Here is a 24,286-nt window from a genome sequence, read left to right as displayed (position 1 = left end):
GGGGAAAATCATTCTAACCATAATTATAAAGCTAAAAACAAGGGAAAGGATTGGTAGATTTGACTCCATAAACATACTTATTTAAACTTTTACATTTCCCCCAAATATTCAAAACAAAAGACATAAACAAGAAAAACAAAATATTTGCAGTGTATGTAATAAACAGAATGTTAATATTCTTTGTATATAAAGCATCCTTATGATCAGTAAAAAAAGAACAAATACCTCAGAAGAAAATGGCTTGTGGCAGAGGCCTATAAACTTGTTTTGGACTAAATCCAGTCCACTATTTATTTTTAAAAATAAAATTTTATTGGAGTACGGCCATCCTCATTTTGTTTGCATACTGTCAATGGGTATATAAGTCACAATGCATTGTTGAATAATTGTGACCTTAAAGCCTTCAGTGTTTACTATCTGGTCCTTTACAGAAAAATCCCTCTGACTTCTGATGTGGAGGAATATCAAAGGTCAGATATTGATTTTGGTGGTCTTGAAAGACAATACAGAGTCTCTTCCCTTTGGAAGGCTTTGGGTGGTCCTGCTTGGTGGCAGAAGCATGGACCAGTTGACCTCTTGAGGTCCCTCCCTCACTTCATCCTGTTTATCTCGGACTCATCTTAGGTCAGGTTACTACACATGAATGCCTGTAGGCATCTGTCCTCTCTTATGTACTTATTTCTGTTGAGTCAGTTCTCCTATTGACTGTCTTTCTGCCCTTACCTTCATGTGTAGCACTACCTCTTCCATGATAAACAAACCTTAGAGTCTTCAGTGTTTTCCAGATATATCCTTTGGCCTTCATCAGTACCTGACTTTCTAGCCATCTACTTTTCTTTGCTCTTGGAACCAAATTGATGAGTTTTGCTGGAGAAATTCATACAACTAGGGTGATCAGTGATACAACTACATGCATTCTCACCTCTGCTAGGAACTCTGTCCTGAAATCCTGTGTTATCCCAAATTGGCTCTTCCCCAATTATGTCTAATGACTGGGCAACCTAAACTTTCTTCTCAGTTCAGTTCCCTTTCCAGCTCTCTGAAAATGAACTTCCTTCTACTTCACAGAGAAAAAGGAAGCCTTCATGCAGTATATATTGAATCCTAACCTTTTCTGATTCCTCAGAGTGAGGAATCCATTTATGATAGCCCTTTCCTGCTTTATTTTCAACATTTTGTCTCTAAACTGTTTTCAATCCTGTAACTTACAAACTAGTTCATCTCTATTATTTCTATTTTTTTTTTTTTTAAAGCAAAATGAGAAACAGATTGGAGGAAGAAAAAGTGAGAAGAGATAAACACATATAGTAGGGGATAATGGGAGAGAGAAAGGAGAAAAGGAAAAAAAGAAGCTCTTTGATAACTCTTTGGATCCTACACTTCTTACCAAATGTCCCCCGGACATCTTTCCTTTCAAAACCCAGCCCCACCTCCCCTTTTATTAAAAAAATGAAAACATTTTCCTTACTTTAAAGCCGTTGATAAAAACTCATAAGTTCTTTTGTTGACAACAAAAAATCATGAGATCTTATGAAACTGATAAAATAGCCATGACAGATGACTTTTTATTTAGTATTGAAGCCATTTAGATTTGTAGATTATAGGATACTGAGGTTACAACAGCATTCTCCTCAAAACATGGAGTTTAGTAGTAAACACTGAAAATTCTACATTTAGCACTTAGCAGTTTTGCTTAGACCTAAATTCTTCACGGCACTGAGAATACTTAATGTAAAATGTTCTGGGTGTAAATGTTCTGGCATCAAGTATTCTTAGAATATTTAAGTGAGAATACTAATTTTCAAGCAATTCATAACCAAATATAAAGATATGTGAGAGAAAATAGCCATCACATTGTATTATAAAGAAATTATGATCTTCAGAGTGCAGATTTGAGTTAATAAAGAGGCAATCAGAAATCATGCCACACTTGGACTGGAAACTGATCAGTTATATTTTTTAAAACTCATATTGTCTTCATGCCAATAATAATGTTTCATTAAAGGAAAATCAACTCGAGACTTTAGAAAATTTGAAATTAATGAACAATAGAATATCCTAATAGTCACATTATAATAGTAGTAGTAATATAACTTAACATATGTCCTTTAAAGTAATGTGATTTACAGCTAACTCCATGTTTCTCTAATTTTTGTGACAAATATTTTATTGTAAAAATAAGTAAGATTTAAATATTCCATAGGGTAAAAACTATCATTAAGACATTATCAAATCCAATATTTATATTAAAGTAATACTAACAATGCAATTTGCTTTATCACTTCAAACCCCTTTGTTGTTTAAATAAAATATAACATTTTAGAAAGTTTGAGAAATAGAAAAAGAAAATCTATAATCCCACCAACTTCACAGCTTTTTGCAGAAATGTATTTTTTGATAATTGTAATTATGTAATTTTATATTCTACTTTTAAAATTAGTATTTCTCTCGTGAATATTTTTTTTGAATTATGAAATTAAATTATGATTATAATTTTTATTGCAGCTTTATATCACCTATGATACAACATAATTTATTTAGCCATTTACCCACTGGATAATTTAGATGAGATTCAGTTTTTTACTTGGTGTTTATAGATCCCTCCCTACCATACTTTGTGTTTTTTCTCATCATAGATTTCCAAAAGTAAAATTGCTCAGATGGAAGTTACACTTTCAGATACATGATAGCATAATGGTTTCCCAAAGGATTCTTCCAATTTATAGTTCCCCCTGGAATGTAAGAGTATCAGTTTCATTGCTAATTTAGCAAGTTTTTAGAAAAAAGTACTTCATTGATTGTTTTTTGTTTTGTTTTGGTTAATAGACTTGCATTTTTTAAGAGTAATACGTTTATAGAAAAAAAGAGCAGAAGGTACAGAGTTCTCCCAGATTCTCCCTCATACAGTCTTCTCCATAGTTAACTTTGTTATTAACATCTTGCCTAAGTGTAGTACATTTGTTACACTTGATGAATGAATACTGATACTTTATTATTAACTAGAGTTTGTGGTTTACATTAGGATTCACTCTGTGTTATACAGCTTTATAGGTTTTAACAGTTTAACATCATGTGTTTACCACTGCTGCACGGGAGTCCCCAACCCCTGGGCTGTGGACTGGTACTGGTCTATGGCTTGTTAGGAACCAGTTTACACAAGCAGGAGGTAAGTGGCGGGCCAAAGAACGAAGCTTTATCTGTATCTGCAGCTGCTCCCCAGCGCTAGCGTCACTGCCTCAGCTCTACCTCAGATCATTAGGCATTAGATTCTCATAGGAGCACCGGTCCCTGGTGCCAGAAAGGTTGGGGACCTCACATGGAATAGTTTCAATGCCCTAACAATTTCCTGTGTTCCACATATTCATCCTTCTCTCTTCACAAGCTGCTGGCACCACTAATCTTTTTACTGTTCCTGTAGTTTTGCCTTTTCCATCTTGTTATGTAGTTGGAATGATAGTGTAGGTAGCCTTTCAAACTGGCTTCTTTCACTTAGCAATAAACATTTAAATTTCCTCTGTGTCTTTATGTAGCTTGATAACTTGTTTCTTTTTATCACTGAATAATATTCCACTATATGGATATGTCCTAGTTTATCTATTCATTTTTTTTGAGAAAAATGTTCCTTATTTATTATTTTTTAATGCTAGTTTATTTTTTCATACTATATATATATAATTATTTAACATTTTATTTTTTATTTTCCCCTTCCCCACTCTCTTCTGGTAACCACTAGTCCATTGTCTATGTCCACGAGTTTCTGTTTGTTTGTCCTGTTCATTTGTTGCTTTTAGGTTTATATCCCACATATGTGATATCATGTGATTTTCAACCTTTTCTGTCTGGTTTATTTTGCTTAGTATGATTATTTCAAAGTCCATCCATGTTGTTGCAAATTGCAGTATTTCATCTCTCCTTATAGCTGAGTAATATTTTCTTGTATATATGTTCCACAGCTTCTTAACCCAATCATCTATTGTAGGACACTTCGGTTGCTTCCATTTCCTGGACACTGTGAATAATGCTGCTATAAACGTCAGTGTGCAAATATTTTTTTGGATATGGATTTTCAAGTCTTTGGGGTAAATACCCAGTAGAGGGCTTGCTGGATCCTATGGTAGGTCAATTCTTAGTTTTTTGAGGAACCTCCATACTGTTTTCCATAGTGGCAGTAGCAATTTGCAGTCCCACCAGCAGTGTATGAGGGTTCCTTTTTCTGTGCATCTTCTCCAACATTTGTTATTACTTGTCCTGTTGATTATAGCCATTCTAACAGGAGTGAGATGGTATCTCATTGTGGCTTTGATTTGCATTTCCCTAATAGCTAACAATGTTGAGCATCTTTTCAAATATTTGTTGGCCATTCGTATGTCCTCTAGGGAGAAGTGTCTATTCAGGTCTTCCACTCATTTTTTGATTGGATTGTCTTTTTGTGTGTTTGTTTTTACAGAGTTCTTTGTATATTTTGGATATTAGGCCCTTATCGGAGGTGTTGCTTACAAATATATTTTCCCATTCAGATGGTTGTCTATTTACCTTGTCGACATTTTCTTTTGCTGAGTTTGATGTAGTCCCAATTATTTATTTTTGCTTTTACTTCCCTTGCCTTTGAGGTCAAATTCATAAAATCCTCTTTAAGCCCAAGGTCCTTGAGTTTAGTTCCTATGTTTTCTTCTATGCATTTTATTGTTTCAGGTCTTATATTCAGGTCCTTAATCCATTTTGAGTTAATTTTAGTGTGTGATGATAGACAACAGTCTAGTTTCATTCTTTTGTGGGAGGCTTTCCAGTTTTCCCAGCACCATTTATTGAAGAGACTTTGCTTTCTCCACTGTATATTTTTTATCCATTCACTTTTTGAAGAACATCTTAGTTATTTCTAGTTTTGGCAGTTATGAATAAAGCTGGTATAAATGTTTGTGTGCAGGTTTTGTGAGGATAAGTTTTCAACTCATTTGGGTAAAGTATATATTAATATATCTACCTATTGTCTTATACCTTCGAATATGTTAATAAAATAAATGTTTAAACGCTGTTTTCTGCCTCTGAATATATTAATGAAATAAATGTTTAAACACTGTTTTCTCCCTGCAGAGTCTTTATTTTCACCAGGTTGTTTTTTGTTTGTTTGGTTTGGTCTCTGTGTCTAAGATGTTCCTCAGTTGTCTGGTGATCCTGGTTGTCTGCTGTTATTTAAGAGCAGTGTCACATAAAGCTGATAAGAAGCTCTGATCCCATGGTGAGGCTTGCCACCTGTGGGCCATTTTGCTAAGAAATGCTCACTGTTGGTATGTTAAGTTTTCCCTCTTAGACTTGATAGATTCTCCAGAGAAAAATCTCTGACCTCCTGCCTTGATTGTGTAGGACTGGTTATTATCTTTCTGGAAGCTGAGTTGGAGAAGAGGTCTGGAGGTGGGTGGACTTGGCTTTTGGTACATAAAATCTCCCTGTTTGCAGAACGGTACCCCTACTTTCAACTGTGCCTGTTCAGCTGTCTGCAGAATAAGAGAAGTATATTTGCCTGCTTAGACTTGGGGAAGGGATCTAGGGAGTTATCTTATTTTTTAAAGAGAATTTCATTTAATCCTCCTGTTTTCAGCCTCACCTTTATCCTCATGCCTGAAATTTAACCTGGCGATGCCTTTGGGGAGGTATGTGGTTTACTGTGTAAACTGGTTGTGTCTAAGCTTGATTTAGGATTCAACTTTCACAATTCTGTGAGGTCATCTACTTATCCATCTGTTTTCCAGTTTAAAATTTTTGTTTCTGTTTCCTTTGCTTCTGTTCTCTTTTGTCCTTATGATTCATGCTTTAAAAAACTCTTAACTATACTTTTAGTTGAGTTTTGGTAGGAAGTGAAAGTAAATTCATTTGCATCATCTGCCATATTTATGTGAAATTTTCATATGTTCTTTTTTTATTTTTTATTTATTTTTTCATGTTTTTTTTTTTTAAAGGAAAGCAAAACCAAAATCCTTTTCAATAGGCAATAAATGCTAATTGGTTAAAAACTGCAGAAAAATTTTTTTAATGCAATTAATATTATCTATAAGTAGACATAAAATCTTGGTACATGTTTATTCTGACTTTTCTGTATGAATACATAAACATGATTTATTTATTCTTTTTGTTTGTGTCAAAAATACAATTTCATCTACAGAGATAGTAAGCAGATCAGTGGGGATGGGAGTGGGGACTGGCTAGAAACAAGCACGAGAGAACTTTTTGGAATGATGGAGATGTTCGAAAACTGGATCGTGGGAATGATTACGTAACTCTACAAATATACTAAAAATTTGATGAGTGTATTTTATGGTGTATAAATTATAAGAACAGTTTGCTTTAAAAATTACCTACTGGCCAGCAACTTCCTCCCCCGCACCAGAAAACATGATTTTATCATACCACACATATATATCTTTATTCACTTAATTTATTGTGAACACGTTTCATGTTAACAAATTTAGACCTATAAGATAGAAATTGTAAGTGTATAATTAACAAATTGTATTTCCCCCAGCTCTTTTCCCTTCATCTTGTAAAATATGTAAAATTTCACTTTCATAATACATTTTTTGCTTGCTTTTTCCATTCTTCTTTATATATTTATATATTGATGCATAATGGTAATTATTACAGTTTAGGAGTCTGATTCTAAAACAGCATCCTAACCATTTTTCATATGCTACATCATTATTGTTGACAGTTACATAATACTCCACAGGGTACATGTGTCATGCACTAATTACCATATCCTAATGTTAGAACATTTGGACTACTTCAAAATTTATACCATTAAAAATAATGGTGTAATGCATAACTGTATGCATATAGCTTTTTCCTCTTTTTATTATTTACTTAGGATAATTTCCCAGAAAATGTCTACTGCTCTTGAACTTAAACATAAAATTACTTCAGAGCAAAACAAATTGGCTTTTATATAATTCCCCTTTAATGTATTTCAGAAGATTCCATATATGGGGAACCTATCATTTGTTACTATTACTTTTTAAGGTGTTCTACATTTTGCTAAACATTTTTTAAAAATCGGATACAACGATTTGAAGAAGTGAAGAAAGGCAGAAATTCTGTGGAAAAAAAAACCTAGATAGGTTTTCTTGCAGAAAGGTAGCGACAACCTCACAGTGTTCTTACTCCACTTAAATTTTCCAAATGGAGGTACAGTACCTACTTTAGGTTGGCCATCCTCAAATTTCTAATTCTCGTTCATCATAAATAATTGTCTGTATTGGAATATCTTATCACTGATTTGTAGCTGTGCTTTACTGGATACGTGCTGACAAACCTTCTTCTAAACCAAAGACTTAGTTAAACATGTTTAAATTAACATTGATGGATTACCTCTTGGCCAATTGGGAAAGTGACTGTTCTTCTGGAGAAGGCTCCAGGAGTTCTCAGCATCCAGGAAGTGCACCTCACCCTTTACAGGAGCCAGTATTCAGATAACTAGAGACAGGAAGTTAGATAGGCAATGACAACTGTGCTTCCTATCAGTATAGATTTGCCTATTCTAGACGTTACGTGTTTTCAGCCATTTATTCATATCATAGTATATACATCAGTACTTCATTTATTTTTATTTCCAAAAGCTGTTATTTTGTATGGATATACCACATTTTTCTTATCTGTTCTTTAGTTCATTGACATTTGGGTTGTCTCCTCTTTCTGGCTATTGTAAGTAATGCTTGATGCCGCTATGAACATTCATGTACACATTTTTGAGTGAACGTATATTTTTATTTATCTTGGGTATATACCCAGGACTGTATTTTCCCGGTCATGTGCTAACTCTACGTTTAACATTTTAAGGAATTGCCAAGCTGTTTTCCAAAGTGGCTGTACCATTTTTTGTTTCTGCCATCAATATATGAGTGTTGCAGTTTCTCCAACACTGTATTGTCTGTCTTATTTTAGTCATCATAGTAGATATGAAGTGTAGTATCTTGTTGTGGTTTTGATATGTATTTCTGTAATGGCTAATGATGAGTACTTTTTCATGTGCCTTTTGGCTATTTATATGTCTTCTTTGGAGAAATATCTGTTCAGATTCTTTGCCCATTTTTTATTGGGTTATCTTTTTATTGTTGAGTTGTAAGAATTCTTTACATATTTTAGATACAGGGCCTTTCTCACATATATGATTTGCAAATGTTTTCTCCCATTCTGTGGGCTATCTTTTTATTTCCTTGATGGTATTCTTTAAGGAATAGAAATTTTTAATTTTGATGATGTCCAGTTTATATGTTTTTTATTTTGTTATATGTGCTTTTAGTGTTATGACTAAAAAACCATTGCCTAATCCAAATCACAGAAATTTACACTTATGTTTTCCTCTAAGAGTTCATAGTTTTAGCTCTTATATTTAGGTCTATGATCCATTTGGAGTTTATTTTTTATGTATAGTATAAGATAGGGGTCCACCTTCGTTCTTTGCACGTGGATATCTAGTTGTTTTAGCACCATTTATTGAAAAGATTCTTCTTTCCCAATTGAATTATCTAGGCATCTTTATCAAAAATCAATTGACCATAAAGGTAAGGTTTTTTTCTTGGACCCTTAATTGTATTTCATTGACCTATATATCTGTTTTTATGCCAGTAGCACACAGTCTTGATTACTGTAGCTTTGGATTAAGTTTTGAAATTAGAAGTGTGACTCCTCCAACTTTGTTTTTTTTGAAGATTGTTTTGGCCATTTTTAGTTCCTTGAATTTCTGTATGAATTTTAGGATCAGTGTGTCAACTTCTGCTAAAATACAGCTGGGATTTTGAAGGGATTGCATTGAATTTGTAGGTCTCAAGGCCTTGTGTGGTTGCTTAGGGCACCAAAATGGCATCTTATTAATCTTATTAATCCTTTCTAAGTCTTCTTCCAGACAACACAGTTATTATTGCCCTTAGTCCTGAGAGGATAGGAGAAGCCTATTTATATAAATATTAGAGATTGAGTGTGTTTTTCTCTACATCAATTTCCTCTTATGTAAAATGGGGTTAATAAGTGTATTAATGTCATCAGATGTTGTGAAGATTAAATGAAAGAATCCACGTGAAGCACCCAGCTAGCCTTCACTAAATATTACCCATTACAATTACAATTATAGTCCAAGGCCTTTTTGCATCTAGATTGATTCTCTGAGTCCTTCATGCATCAGCTTCATCTCCCACTACTGTCTCATGTAGGATCTGCACTTCAGGAAAAATGCATCTATTTGTTTCTCAAAAGCCCACTTTCTTCCAACTATGTTGACAGATGTTTGATAGGTTAAAACATAGGAAGTAAGAGGGATACTTATGATATGTAAGAAAACTTTAATGGAAAAAACTATCATTTCTAAGCTCCAAGCAAATGGAGCATGTTGGAATATTTTTTTTTTCAAATATTTTTAAAATTTAATTTTTTGGTCTTGGTAGACTGGGATACTCATGACTTGCAGCCAGTTAGGAGTGAACAGATACAGGAGAATTGGGGAAGTCTGCTGAGATGAAGTGTCAGTAGAGATTATATGTGTAGGTTTATTTTATTGTGACCTGATTGTCCACATGTTCTTCAGCTTGCAGTAAGAGTCCTCTCCTTTTAATACCAGCTAAATCTGTGATCCAGTCCAGGCCCCTACCCAAGTCTGAGAATTTCTAGATGACTTACATGTTCTCTTCTGGTTTGTCACCTCTCACTCAAGACTACGCCTCTGGCTTGTGTACCTCTGACCAACTTGAAGAAGTTGATATTAATATTTTATAATTAAAGAACCTCATTAATATTATAAATGTAAACTAAAAACTTTGAGTGGACTTTCTTTTCCTAATGTTAGAAATTTTATTTCTTACATTCACTTTTTGAGTTAACAGTCACAAAATGTAATACAATACAATGAGGAGGGAATGGATTTTCTTAACAGTTTACAACTTTTACAAATGATATAATAGTTTTTGATACAGTTGTCATAGACTTGGAGGAGCATGTTTATAGGCAATAAACTAAGTTTGTGTGCATGTGTGTGTAACTAATCTCATGCTCATTTCTTCATTCTCCCCCTCATCCTTCCCCTCATTCTATTAGCTGTTGATGTCTTATCCATCCTCATAAGCTTCCCTCACATGTGCATGATTTCACAAAACCTGTCCAGACCCTCTCAGCTAGATGTGAGATCTGCTTTGAATTTCTATATAAACAGGTTTAGAAATCTTTCACAACACTTGCTAGATGTCACTTCGTGTAATAGTTACTCGGTGACTTATGTTACTCCCCATCTAGGTTGTAAGTCCCTGGAGTCCAGGTACTGCATGTCGTTAATCTTGGTACACCCTCACCTCCTCTTATAGTTCTTTGAACATAGTGGATGTTTAAATATGTGTGTTAAATTAAATTTCTGGATCAAAATAGAAGGAACTTGTCCAGTTACCCACTTTAATATATGGCCATTTTTGTGCACTTGACTGGGATAGCTCATCAAGAATCTCCAATAGAAGCTTACTATACCTGGCTCTGTAAATAGACACTGAAGTTTATAATTCACATAGAAGGCACTGGTAAAAGTTTTCTTACAGATAAGGAGATAATGTTAGTGAATCTATACTACTGATAAAAGAACAAACCAACTAGAACTTCTTCCTAATGTTGTACTCAGTGTTCACTTATTTAAATATTTTCTTTTTATGCTTTTAGCACACCTTCCTGAAGTTAATGTCTAACTAAAGCATCATATTAAATCAGTGAATAAAAACAGAGAATGCCTGGAAGGGGCCCACAGTGGATTAACTCTATGTATTAAATTTCATGCCATAGTAAGTTGTCATCTAGCAAGATTCCAGTAGGCAAAATTACAGCTCATACATGTTTGTAATAGATGACTGTATTTGTTTCTGCAGTAGAGTGGGTTCTTTACAGTGTAGTATTGCCTTCAGTGGTCAGATTACTTGGAACCCTTCATTTGGGCAGATTAGCTGTGCTCTAGGAGCCTAGGAAGATAGTACTTAAGAGAGCAAGACAGTGTGTCACAGTAGTGCTTCTCAAATTGTCCATGATGAGGCACTACTTTTTCTTCCCAATTCAAGTAGACTAATAATTTTGAAAAATACAATAAGCATGAATAACTAGAAAAAATTTAAAAGACACACAAAATATAACTCACAATTTTTAAATATTGGATTCAACAAAAATTGAATTTTCAGACAAAAATTACTTTGTCAAATTGTCGTTCTGTATTTTTCTAATCAGGGACCATTTCTAGTCCATGGACCACACTTTGAGTAGCACTGGTTTAGAGGGTGGACTGTCCTGATATGCCCAAACAGGAGCTTGGAACACCTGTCCCTGGAGTTGAGTAGGAGATCTGTTTGACTAGAATGAATCCTCAGGGGTAATGGGAGAAAGATGCTTATGTCTTAAAGGGAGACCAGGCCGAAAATTGATCCCATTCTTTATTTTATAGGGTGAAAAGATGAGCAGGAAGGAGAAAACTGTAATGTAGTTGAAATGGTTCCTTTGGAAGTAATTTTCATGTTTAAGATGATTGTAGGGATAAAACAAAACAGTGAAACTTTCAAGAAAGAAGACGTGAGTTCAGGCAAAAGATGTACAATAAATACCTGAACAAATCTGAGACTGTGGAATTGCAAATAGAATATCAGCAGAAATATTTGCTGAGCCCATATATGCACTAATGATAGAACTAAGCATTTTGCATATGCTATCTCACTTAATCTTTATAGCAATCCTGTGTGGTGGTATTATTAACCTTATTTTTTCAGATGAGGAAACAGTCTCCAAGAAGTTGAATAGCTTGCCCAAAGTCACATGATTTTCAGATGGGCGAAATGTGTGACCCAGAACCCAGATTTATTAGGCTCTTAAATAAGTGTGTAAATATAGCAGTTTGAGCAAATCTTGCTTAGTATTTTGGGCCATCGACTTGAGAATTATCACTGTCCTTGGATGCCAAATAGCCTGTTTACCATGCTTCTCGGCCCTTCAACTCATTTTTGTCTAATTTTTTTAGAGATTTGACCTTGAATGAAAGAGATAAAATGGCTTAATAGGAGACAAGTTCTGAGGGTTATAGTCTTGGCTGGAGCAGCATAACCCCATGAAGTGGATTAAACCTAGGGTAGATGCCAACACTGGGCCAGAGATTCTCAGTTCAAATTTTTAAGTGGCATTTTGTAAATCTAATTCTAATCATATAGTTCTATAATGTCTCCATTGCATATGATAAAGTATTTTATCTAGATTGTTTTAAGTCTTGTTGGTGCCATGGTTTTCCAAATGAGTTGACACTAAAATTTAATTATATGAAACTTTTTTTGTTGTGAGTTTTTTAATTTGTTTAAGAATTAGAAAAAAAAATAGTATAGAGCATGTAATTAGTCAAACATGCAATTTTTTTCCCACCGGAATTTCAAGGAATAATTTATCTAGATTGTTTTAAAGAACTGCACACTCCACCACACTATTGGCACTCTGTAAATGTTAAATAGTAACTCTTTAGGAAGAGGGAGAGTCTTTTGTTAAAATGGAGTACAATGTTCGTTGCATTCAAAATACATATTCCCTAGTAAATGACCCAAATATTTGTAATTGTCTATTATTATACATTGAGATTCAGTCTGTCATCTGTTCTTCATCGAAATTATTTTCCTTACATGTTGCTAAAAATGAAGTTTAATTTAAACCACAGACCCAATGTTTTTATTTCCTGCAGCAGCCAAATATCTTTTGTCTCACTCCTACCTTTTAACAAGGGAAACATTGCACTTAAATATATTTCTGTACTGAGCATGAGAGTCAAAAGTTACCATTTTTTTATTTGATGGAAAAACCTGTAATAGGTTTTTGCACACTGTGATAAGAGGAAAAGAATCTCAAAATCAACTAAACCTATCTGCATTAAATAAGTTAAAAGTTACTTTAACTTACTAAAAGTCAGTTTAATATTTTTTCTTTTTTTTTTTTTTTTTTTTGGTATGTAAGACATTTTGCATTGTTAGTTGAAAATAGTCCTTAAGGAATTTTCCCCCAATGTCCGAGAAGACTATCCAGAAAAAAAAAAAAGAGCTGTGGGGGAAATGGGTGTATGTCTCTCCGTGGAAGGAAGTTCTATGAGTCCCTTATTTCTTCAGCGAACGTGTTGGTGCCACTGCAGGGCTGTGGCTGGGTCGTTGCTTTTGGACCAAGTACCACTCTTCTGGGCTGACCAGGCAGCACTGCATGATAATGAATGGTGGCAGCTCAGCTTCAAATAATGCCAATGGTGTTATTTCTTCCTTTTCAACATTAAATAAAAATGAAAAGGCTGCTTTTCATATTAAATATTATTTTTATTGTCTCTGAGCACTCATCTAGATTTTTGAGAGCTGAGCTAAAAACATCCCTTTTATAACACTAAGAGCTTTTGTATAGTTTCAATTTTTAGATAAACTCTGAGGATATGTAGGAGGTTATATTTAAGAAAAGCAGCTCGCTTCTACTTTTCTGGCATTCTCTGTGTGACATAGTACCTGTCTTGACTTCAGCAGAGAGAATTACATTATACAATAGGACTTTGGGTAGTGTTTAAGAAGCTGCATTGTGGTCAGTAAATATTATAGCACTTATGTACATGAACAATAATAATGCAATGCAGTTGCTTTTCAGGAGTCAAAAATAGCTGGTGGATAGAGAAATGCTCTGTTTAACTTTGTAATGTATACTTTGGGAGGCTGATAAAGCATAATGCCAATAAGGTAGTGATGAAATGTCTGTTTCAAGACATTGTTATACTCATAAATAATATTTGAGACAATGCTTTACAGCTTATAAAGTGATTTCCTTTAAGTTATACATTGCAGCAACCATGTGAAGTAGACATTACTATCCCCATTTTCAAATGAGGAAACAGTCAAACTCAGCTTATCTGTAACAGTGCAATGATAGCTATGTCAAGCAGGTTCTAATTAAATAGAACACACACACATCACATACCCATATACTGTGTGTCCCAAGACTGAGGTAATGAGGATGGCGAGGGCCATGTGATAGCATGAGAACAAGAAGTCAGAGATGTTAGAAGAGAGATATACTTCCCAAATAGAAGGCAGTCGCTCCCACCTCTCTTGTTGTTCTTTCTTTCAGAGGGCAATGGATATAGGCCCTTTTCTTTCTAGACTTCTACCTTCCATTCCCAACTCATGCCTGGCCAGGAGTTTGGGGACAGCTCCTGATTTAAAGAGTTTGCCTTGTTTTTAGAAATTACTCATTTTATCGCTTAGTGTGTGTCACCATAATTGACTGGTGTAGACTTAGCTTGTGGTGACTTCTTAATGCAGGAATTGAAACAAGTGGCATAGAATTTCGTAAGACTACCATGCTTTCTTTGCCTTTCTTATTCACTCTCCTTGTTCACTCTCCCAGGGCTGAGAACAAGAAGACAAAGATTGTGCATCACACTCTTGAGATTGCGCTACCCAATTGTACATTGAGGGGACTGTGATTTACTGAAAGGACACTACTAACAGCCATCTCTCTTTTCCTCTCTTTTCCTAAAGTATAACGGTAAAGATTTCCCAGAAGGGAGCTTCAGTAAAATATGCTTTTTAGTCTTGACCTTAATATATGTGCCTATTTGAATAGAATGTAAATTACCATTTTACTTATATTGGCTTAAATAATAATTTTGTGCAGGTTGATTACTTTGCATTCAATCTTAGGCTTGATTTAGCATAGAAAGGGGAATAATCCATATTTATCCAGATGATAAAAGTACGTCACTGAGATAAGCTGGATTATTTTCTACTTTATCTAGACCATTAAATCAGAATTGAATATGTTTGTCCATGGGTGAACGTTGATGGTAGTATGCCATAGCAACAGGATACATTCTTGGTTGCTACTAATTACCTCCAGGATTATGAAGGCATGGATGTTTTCTTGTTGACAATGCATAGTGTTTGTAGAAAATGCAAAAGTGCTCTATCAGAGCTACTTTATTCAGAACCAACAACTCACTGGCTACAGTGACTGAAACAGGTTCTAAGAGTTCACTAGTGACTTACTGCTGTCTTTGAGATTGCTGACAAATGCTGTGCTGCTTTTGGGCTTCTGGGTTGAACCAGCGTTCCCTATCCTACCTCTTCATTTAACTTCCAAGTGGATCATTTTAATTACCTTCCAGATGTAGCCAAAAAAGAGAGTGAGGAGGCTTCAGCGAATACTAATTGTAGTACCATATGCCTTTCAAGGATAAAGTTTTTTTAGCCTTTATTTTTCACATAGGTTGCTCGTATTTTGTATGAAATGGATGAGTCATCTTTTGGTATTTAAAACAGTTTTATCTTGATATCGCAACATTATCTAATATAAATGTTACTTAAAAAATTATAGCTTATATAAATGCTTATCTAATCCTTAACTACTGGACAGATGGCTCCATTTTCCTTTTCTAAGTCATGATTTGGATTTTTTTTAAAGTTTATTTAAAGTAGAACATCTCAAGTTTATGGTGAAGCTTTACTGTAGGATCAAGGCGAGTAATGCTTAGCAGACCTGTACAAGAGACATTATTACCTGTCATTTATACACAAAGACTTTCCCTTTCGAAAGTACTTTATAATGAGCAATATTTGTCCTGCTGTCGGAATTTTTTTTCAGCCAAGCAATTTATTCACTAAACAACTACTTTTTTTAATCATTCCACTGATGTTACTAACTAAAAGTGATTTCTAGGCCAATATTCTTCAGCCAGGTGACCACACATCATAATCTGTCCCTGTTTCATCTCCTCGCCCACCTCCCCAGGCTGTGCCCTAGCTACACCCCATTGTTCCTGAAACTCAAGCATTCTCACATCTGAGTGACTTCGCACACACTGTCCCCTGTAATGTGCTCCCTGCCCCTGCTCTCCCTGACCTGTTTGCCTGAGAACAGCCTGGCTCAGTTCAGCTCCAGTATTATCTCTGTGGTGAAGCCTTCTTTAACTCACTGTCACCTCCATGTAAGGGACATCGGGGACATTTCCCTGTTGGGTACATTTCTGTTTCACCACTACAGAATAAGTACTTTTTCTCTTTTGTGTTCACAGCACCTGCTGCAGTACCTGATACTCCATGTTCATTGAGTGAATGAATGCAGAGTGAGAAACAGCCCATATCATTTTTATTCTTCTTTATTCCTTTATACCGCTAAAAGAAAGAAGATGGGAGGAACCCAGATTACTTGAGGATAATGTGAACATGATGACTTTGAATTAAACAGCATGCTGAAATTATGAATCAATCAAACTCATACAAAACTTTGAAGTAGGTGTCGTAGGTCCCCTGGTCTTTCCTTATAAGGCTGAATTCATGCATTTCAAACTGGGGACTAAAACCTTAAAGAAAGAGAATATATTAAGTATAGATTACTTTAAATTACTTTGAGGGATGAGGAGTGGGTAGTGGAATTTCTGGGGGCTGTGAAGCCATTACCACACCCCATGGATACAGTCATCTCTGTGTAATGACACTAAAAGGCTAGAAATTTTGTTAAGAATAACAAAACCCACACTGTAAAGTATCATTGGTCTACATAGTTTACTCTGAATAATTCTGTAATATGAACTGTAAAGTATACAGGATAGATTATGATATTACTTTCAAATTCTTCTCTGAGAAGCTGATAATAGCCCTTACTGAGTGGCCAGTGAACGTTCTCTATTATGATCTGGGCTGAACTCTCTTTGCATCTCATATCGCCAACCCACAAGTCTGTGTGGGGATGTCTGCCCCTTGAGAGTCTTAATTACAAGTTGTTTTTTTTTGTTTGTTTGTTTGTTTTTTACTGATTCACTTGCTCAATGCAGTCTCAAATGCCATTCTCCCACACCATATTCTAGAGAAGTCTATCCTTCCAGTGAAGTACTTTGCCCAGTGCTAGTTGTCCACATTGTCAGTTAAGGGGGCTGCCATTCTGTGCCTCTTTCTTTTCAGTGGTTTCTTGGTTAGATGCCTTTTTTCTCTGCAAGATGAATGTGCTTTGTGCACTGTAGCAATAGGAGGGGTGTTTTAAGCCATTTCTGAGGGAAGTGCCATTTCCTATTTGTAATTCCGGTTGAAAGTGGCTCCCCCATGGCATAGACTCATAATATATCCTGTTTGTCTCCATTAGACCTGCTCCAGTACCAACAGCTCCTGGGCATCCCTGTTTAACCTTTCTATGCCCAACACCATCTTAGGATATGTATTTTTTGGTAAGGTAGAGACAAGTTAACAAGTAAAGTTATATTTGTACATAGGTTTTAACTGTAGAACATTTGAAGAGTTAAATTATTTGCTAAGGCACTTTTATGGTAAAATTTCAAAGACAGAACTTACGGGCTTTAGAGAAAAAGGTGAAAGCAACAGAATGAGAAGGAAACAAATTAGAGATCACTATGATTAAAGACAAGATAAAATAATTTATTTGGGAAACTGTTAGGTGCTACTGGGATCAATTACATAACTCTATTCGAAGTAGTTTAACCAACTTCCTTTAAGAGGCTGTTTTCCTTTGATGGCTCTGAAACTTGTACAGAAAACTGTACTCCCAAATGCAGAAACTTAGGTTTTTTTTAAAAAATTAAGATATAATTTACTTACCATAAAATTCACTCTTTTAAAGTATACGGTTCAATGGTCTTTCATATATTCACAAGGTTGTGTAACCATAACCACTATGTAGAACATTTCATCACCCCCAAAAGAAACCTGGCACCCTATAGTAGTTACTCTCCATTCCCACCCCCGACCAGCCTCTGGCAACCACTAATATTTTCTAGCTCTATGGATTTGCCTATTCTGGACACTTCATATAAACAGAATTATACAAGATGTAGTCTTTTGTGTCTGACTTCTTTCACTGAGCATAATGTTAAGGTTCATCCACATTGGAACATTATCAGTTGCTTCATCCTTTTTTATGGCTGAATTGGGAAACATGGTTCTGGATCAAAAATCAGGTGAGCAAAAGACATTCTGTTACTTTCTGCTATGGAAAATTTTATGGAGTGAAATGAATGCTGTTATGGGATAGGTCCTGAAGTCTGGTCACAGAGAAAGGCTATGAGAACACTACTGTGATCATAGATGGGTTTGGTAACTTGATGCAGCAAAGGAGAGAGCACGGCAGGGGGCCTCTGGAACATCCAGCAAGATAAAGGTCTTTTTGTAGGATTTGGACTAGTGCTGAATGATTCTAAGGAGAGACTGGGGAAGAGGTGGCTGACATTGGACTGAGTGGCATCAGTAAAGCAGGGGCCAGTTAGTATTTAGGCATCTTGGGAATCTGTGTTCAGAATGGGGGAGGCACAGAGACAGGCTGGGGAAGTCATTGGGAAGAAAGCAGCATTCCGGTCACAAAAGGAGTGATTTTGCAACTTTGTTTTGGCCTTGGGGGAAATGTTGTTTTCTGTTGGCTGTGTGGCCGGCCTTGCCTGCGTCTGTTAGAGACATCAGGGAGCTGATTTTCATGCTCTCACATGAGAGGGATATGCTCTGGTTCTGAGATTAAGGAGCAAGTATACTTGGTGGAACTAGGCAAGTAAGACATACCCAAACTACTATATAAGACTGACTATTCACCCATTTTGGTGATATTCCTTAATATAAAATCTTAATGGTCTTCTAACAGAATAACTGAATTATCAGAAGACAAGGAATGGGACTTCTCAACTCGCTTATATGATTAAGTACCCTACATTCATTGCCTGTGTTGTGATGGATCTTCATGCATAGATTTTCTGTATTTCCTCTTGTAAGTTTTTTTTGTATGTATGTAAACTGTTGTTTACACAGTTTTAATTATTAAAATATACATTTCGTATTCCAGCAAATACTCAAATGAGTTTTGCCAGAGGTTGGAATATGATCTTGATCATTTCATAAACATGTTCTTGGATTTTTAGTTTTTCTTTCAAGTTTAAATATTAATGAATAATTCTTTCTCATTCAGCAAAAAGTATGTGTAAACACGCCTGTGTTTGTGGATATCGTCATTTATTTACAAACTCATTATAGTGAGTGCTAAGTTCTAGGAATGAACAAGACATGGTCCCCACCCAAGAGATTGAACAGTGCTATTCAAGAGATGTGATGATGACAATATTCTGGGCTGTCCAATACAGTAGTCCTAGCCACATGTGCTTTTTTAAAAAAAAATTACTAGTTTCAAGTATACAGTACATTGGTTAGACATTTATGTAGTTCACACATGTGCTCCTGTGCACTTAATATGTTCCTCATGGGACTGAGGAACTGAATTTTAATTTTAATTTCCAAATAATTTAAATATTAATAGTGGCACATGAGGCTAATGACTATCATGTTGGACAGCACGGCTCTAGAAGTTTGCAAATGAGAGAAAGAAATACAAGTGCTCACAATTCAGGGTGTGAGGTGTACCCTAATACAGGTCCCTGTAGAGTACTCTGGAAGCCACTGGTGGTAGAGGTGACAAAGAAAACATCCAGAGGAGAGGAGGTAGCATGGAAGTGAGACTTTAAAACAAAATAAGAGGAGGAGGGGTGGAAGTTGAGTGGGTTCATTCTAGGCAGAAGTCATAATGTGCATAAGCACTGAGATATTAAAAACATGAATCCAAGTTACAGAAAAGATGTGTGCCTTAATAGGGTAAAGGTGTAGATTACTATAATATTACCACTATATGACATGGCTCTTATGGTAAAGGCCTAATTGAGTAAATTGAAAATAATTTACTGTGACGTATATATTGTTTGAGGAACTACCACATTTATCATTTAAAATACATACATAAATTGTTATGATGCACATTTGGTCAAGAGAGGTAGGATTTTAATTGAGACCTATTTGACTTCAGAGATCAGTCTTTTCATCAATGACTCTACATCTCCTGATTTAAATTTTTCTCAGTTTGAAATTGTGATGGATTTTTCTAGGTGTCTTCTATGCTTTATTCTGAAAACTTAAAGTCTTCTAGTTGTTTTTATTTTTAATCTTCTGATTTCATATCGAAAATGTTTTCCAGCTAAAAGACTGATATAAGATAGTCTATTCGGTTAACTAAGCATTTCATGAACTCAGGTTTTTGAAAATAGCTGCAATGACAGTTTCCCTTCTTTTTCTGTATATTTATGGCACTGGGAACCTTTTTTATCAAAAGAAGTGGTTAGGGATTTAGTTAAATTGGAGTACAGTCCATTCATTCCCCATTTGAATGGGCTTCTGTGACTATCATGCCCAGAAAATTCTTGCTTCTGTGTGGTAGGGAATGGCTTGTTATTTGAGCCTCTCCATTTCTTACATGAAAGTCATGACCCCGGGGTCCGACTTCTTCCTTTTTGCCCTTTCCTAAGAGCAAATCTTAGCGACTGGATAGAGGCTTTACTTTTCTTAACTAAGAGGAACTAGACTCTGTACCTATCTGGCAAGCATGATCAAGTCCTGAAAATACCTCTTCCTGGCTGAGAATGTACTTGTGCTCTGTGAAGATGTTTTATTGTTGTTGTTGTTTTTCTTTTCAGACTTGAAAGAACTCACTTGTTATTTGCTGAATTTCCCACAATTGTCCATCTCAGAGTCGTAACAAGGTACTTCTAACATTTGTACGTACTTGCCAAGCCTTGAGAGTATGAAGTATAATAAACAGCACCAGCTTCAAGGGATGTACCCTCCACTGCTAGTGCGAGACAGAGAATCAGTACTAGAAGGTCTGAGAATGTAGCCAATAGCTAAGATTGGAGACATCTTCACAGAGGGAATACTGGTATCAGGTCTTACAAGGAGGGCAGGACTTAGCAGCAGAGAAGTGGCAGTGTATGCGTGGAACACTGCCTGGGCAGAAGTACGGGGTAGAGGGAATAATGAGAGAATGGTTTGGCTGAAGGAGAAAATACAACTTTGGCTACTACATTAAAGTCACTTAGGGAGCTTTAAAAACAATTCCCCTAAAGATTCTTGTTGAATTGAGGTATAGCCTGGGCATCCAGACTTTTTAAATTTCACAGGTGATTTAAATGTACAGCCATGGTGGAGGACCATTGCAATAGGGTCTCCTTGCTCAGAATGTGGTCCTCAGACTAGCAGTGCTGGCCCCATCTGGAAGCTTATTAGAAATGCTGAATCTCCAGAATCAGAATTTGCCTTTTACAAACTTTCTCGTGGCCTGTATACTGCAGTAGAGAAAAAATGAGAAATGAGGTTGAAGAGGGCAGATTACTTAACCAGTGTTTTCCAGCTCTGTGTTGGGCTAGGAATGAGTTACAGGTGAGTTGTGGTATTGCTTTCCTCTCGAGCCATTAGGGATGCTTTTTCGGTAATTCTTGTCAGTAAGGAGTCTCCTGGTTGTCTGTATATGCTCCACAAGTATTCTCGTGTTTTTTTCTAGGTACATTGAGGGAAATACCAGCTAGAGTTGGATTGCACTCTGTCAGTAGCAGAGATCCCCTGAAGATTTTTGATCAGAGGGTATTATGTGTATCATGTTGTGGTCTAGGAAGATTGTCCTTACAGAGGCATATAGAATGGACTGGGTGAGGGGTGTTCTAGTGTCTTCAAGACATGTTAGAGGACAGTCGCAGTAATTCACATAAGGTGAAAGACAGCAAGAGTAAAGAGCATGATCATACTTAAGGATCCCACACTTCCCCAGATCTTCAGAGCAGAGCTTAGAAGCAATTACAGAAGATTCCTTTGTACCTTTTTGAAGACACCTTGTTACTTTTCATTTTGTTTTAGTTTATCTTTGTGTGATATTCTTTCAGAGTCAGAAAAGTTTCGATGATTAAAATCAACTTGGCATAAATAAGGTCATAAACATTCAGCCCTCACTCTGCAGGATTTCCTAGTTCTTGGTGGGTGGGATCATCTAATTTGAGGGTTATTAGTGATTTCAAAGGAGAAAGGAAAACAATGATGGTCATCATTTGGTGAATAGGCAGCCAGGGAGAATTTCAGGAAGCAGAGAGGTTAAAAGTCCAAGTATGAAAGGCTTGCTGTTGTGGGGGACTCAGAACAATACATTCTAGTTGGGACAACACTCATAGGGGAACCCGTATATTCTGGGAGATTATTTCATTTTGAAAAAAAAAAAAAGTTGAAATTATTGGGATGCTAAATTGCTTATTCTTCAAGGCCAAGATTAAGTGGTCCGTGTCCGTGAATTCTTCGCTTGTCGCCCCAATTCAGTTTGTTCTCTCTCTATTTCCCAAAATTTTCTTTAATGAGTCAACAAGTATTTTTTTAGTCTTAACATTTGAAAACTACTGTGATGTATAGTTATTTTCTAATAACTCATTTAAGCTTTATTTTATTTTTCTTATTAATGAATGCTCTATCTTCCTAAAAAGAATATAGGCTCCTAGAGGACATGGACCACATATAATTCTTCTTTGTCTCCCTTAGGAATTTGTGACTTTATAAAATAGCTGTCTTCAGGGGTGCTCATAATTGAATGAAAACAATAAAAATAGTTTACCATATACTTTTTTGTCTTCCAAGTTTGTTGATGTTTCTTCTAGAAAAAAAAAATGGAGGGGCCAAGGGGAGAGTTGTCAAAAATAACAGTAAAAATATAGTGTGTAGTTTAAACTACATTTTGTAGTTTAAAATTAAGCCGAAATAATACTATCAGATAAATATTAGAATATTTTTGTGTTTTCAGTGATTAATTTTAAAGGAGGAGGTTTTTTAAAAAAAAATGATAGAAGTATAATTTCTGTTTTCCTAATCTTTTTATATGGTGCCCATTTTCCTTAGTTGCTTTTCTCATCTTGCCATTTGGGTTTCTTTTTCCTTTTTCTTTCTGTTTGGAAATGATACCATTTGTTGTAGGAAGGTAACTACTAGCCATGTTTGTAGTCAAGAGTGTCACCAGTCATCTGGATGTGACCCACTAACATGTTTGAACTGTTTGTATTTTATGGGAAATTTATAGAACTTAAATGCTTTAACAATTTTACTTAGTTTCATGACATGCTATTTTCATGCCTTTTCTTAAAGTTAGGAAAACTAGAGTTTGCCCAAATTCAAAAGGCATATTTATATTTTGAAACTTGAGACACTGAAAAATGGTCAGTGTCACCTAAATTTGGGGGTGGGGGGAAATGGGGAATTATTTTGATTGTACAGTCTGTTGTGATATTTGACTTGGTAAAAGAAGTGTGTATTACATACAGAAAACCAGCTAGAGCTTGACCAAAAAGAGTGAGATTTCTTTGCCAAGAATTAATATTTTTAAAAAATTCTAAAATGGGGAAAACCTTTTGAAAGAATTCCTTAATGAATCGATCAGTAGTTTGTATTCTTAAAGAATTTTTTATGGTGTAATAATGAACTTTTATAACAGAACAAAAATAACCCATTTCCTAACATTAGCCTCTGTACCTACAGAGGTCATAAAACTTGTTAATGCAGATGAGGCTGCCTTCTGTTGTGTGATGCTAATAGGAAATGGATCATTGCAGTTTATGGGGCACTTAGCCATTTTGGTTCATGATAAATGACTGACTTCAAGTGACATTCTTTCACTGATTTCCCACTATTCATCACCTGAAAGAATGGAACTCAAACATGAAGTTGATTTTGAAGTTGTCAAGAGTTTCACTGTGGTGTAAATCCATCATAAGCCAATGTTTTAATTGATTTAGGAAGAAATTGTATCAATGAAAACACTCAAATGTTTTATTCTCCCATTTTTTTTGTTCAAAAGCCAGTTTTGTAACTATTTTATCCTGCTCTAACTTATGTTGCCTCTTCCTCTTCCCTTCTCCCTCTCCAAACATTCTCCTGTTTTGAGAAGTCCTTAGATTTTATCTTTACAGATGCTTTGATGTAATTATGTTGTTTTGTTCTATAAAATCAGCCCAAAATAAGCAGAAAGAATGGAACATATTTTCAACTGATATGTCTATCCACATGCCAGACATTATCTAAAACCAGTATGGAAAACTTCTTTCACTGCTATGTTTCTCCTATTATCTTATTTTTCGTCCTTTCTCAACATCTCTTCTTGAAATGCTACCTCCTATGAACCCCCTACCCCCAGAACACACAGCACTCCTGAGCAGGGAGGAAGAAGGTTGCTTGTCTGAATAAAGTCTCATTCATTTACAATTAGGCTCCTACTCTTAAAAAAGGATTCTCTACTTATTTTCAGGAAGTCCTTGCTGGCATTGTAAGGGTTACACAAGATCTAGCCATGCCTAATGTATGCCTAAAGGAAGTTTGAGTCTTTCCTGTGTCGTCTCCACGTTTGGAATGTAAGGCCTGTGTTTAATTCAGTACGCATGATGCTCTCCATTTTGCTG

General features: G+C 35.6%; 1 protein-coding gene across 9 annotated transcripts in view; it reads left to right on the top strand.

Moving 5' to 3' along the window:
- The window catches only part of GREB1L (GREB1 like retinoic acid receptor coactivator), a 223,999-nt gene that overhangs the window by 29,792 nt on the left and 169,921 nt on the right, over positions 1-24,286 (top strand). For 2 of the 9 annotated variants that reach the window (XM_025038618.1, XM_025038614.1), the window contains exon 2: positions 20,504-20,569. The exons of 6 other annotated variants lie outside the window; for them this stretch is intronic. The gene's annotated coding sequence lies outside the window, so the exon portion shown is untranslated. Of the gene's footprint in view, positions 1-20,503; positions 20,570-24,286 lie in introns of those variants that run through there. One more of the 9 variants, XM_025038611.1, reaches the window with a different exon arrangement.

Source organism: Pteropus alecto, unplaced genomic scaffold (genome assembly GCF_000325575.1).
Source record: "Pteropus alecto unplaced genomic scaffold, ASM32557v1 scaffold146, whole genome shotgun sequence".
Taxonomy (NCBI): Eukaryota; Metazoa; Chordata; class Mammalia; order Chiroptera; family Pteropodidae; genus Pteropus; species Pteropus alecto.
The sequence above is the reverse complement of the archived record's forward strand: the minus strand, read 5'-3'. Positions and strand labels throughout refer to the sequence as shown.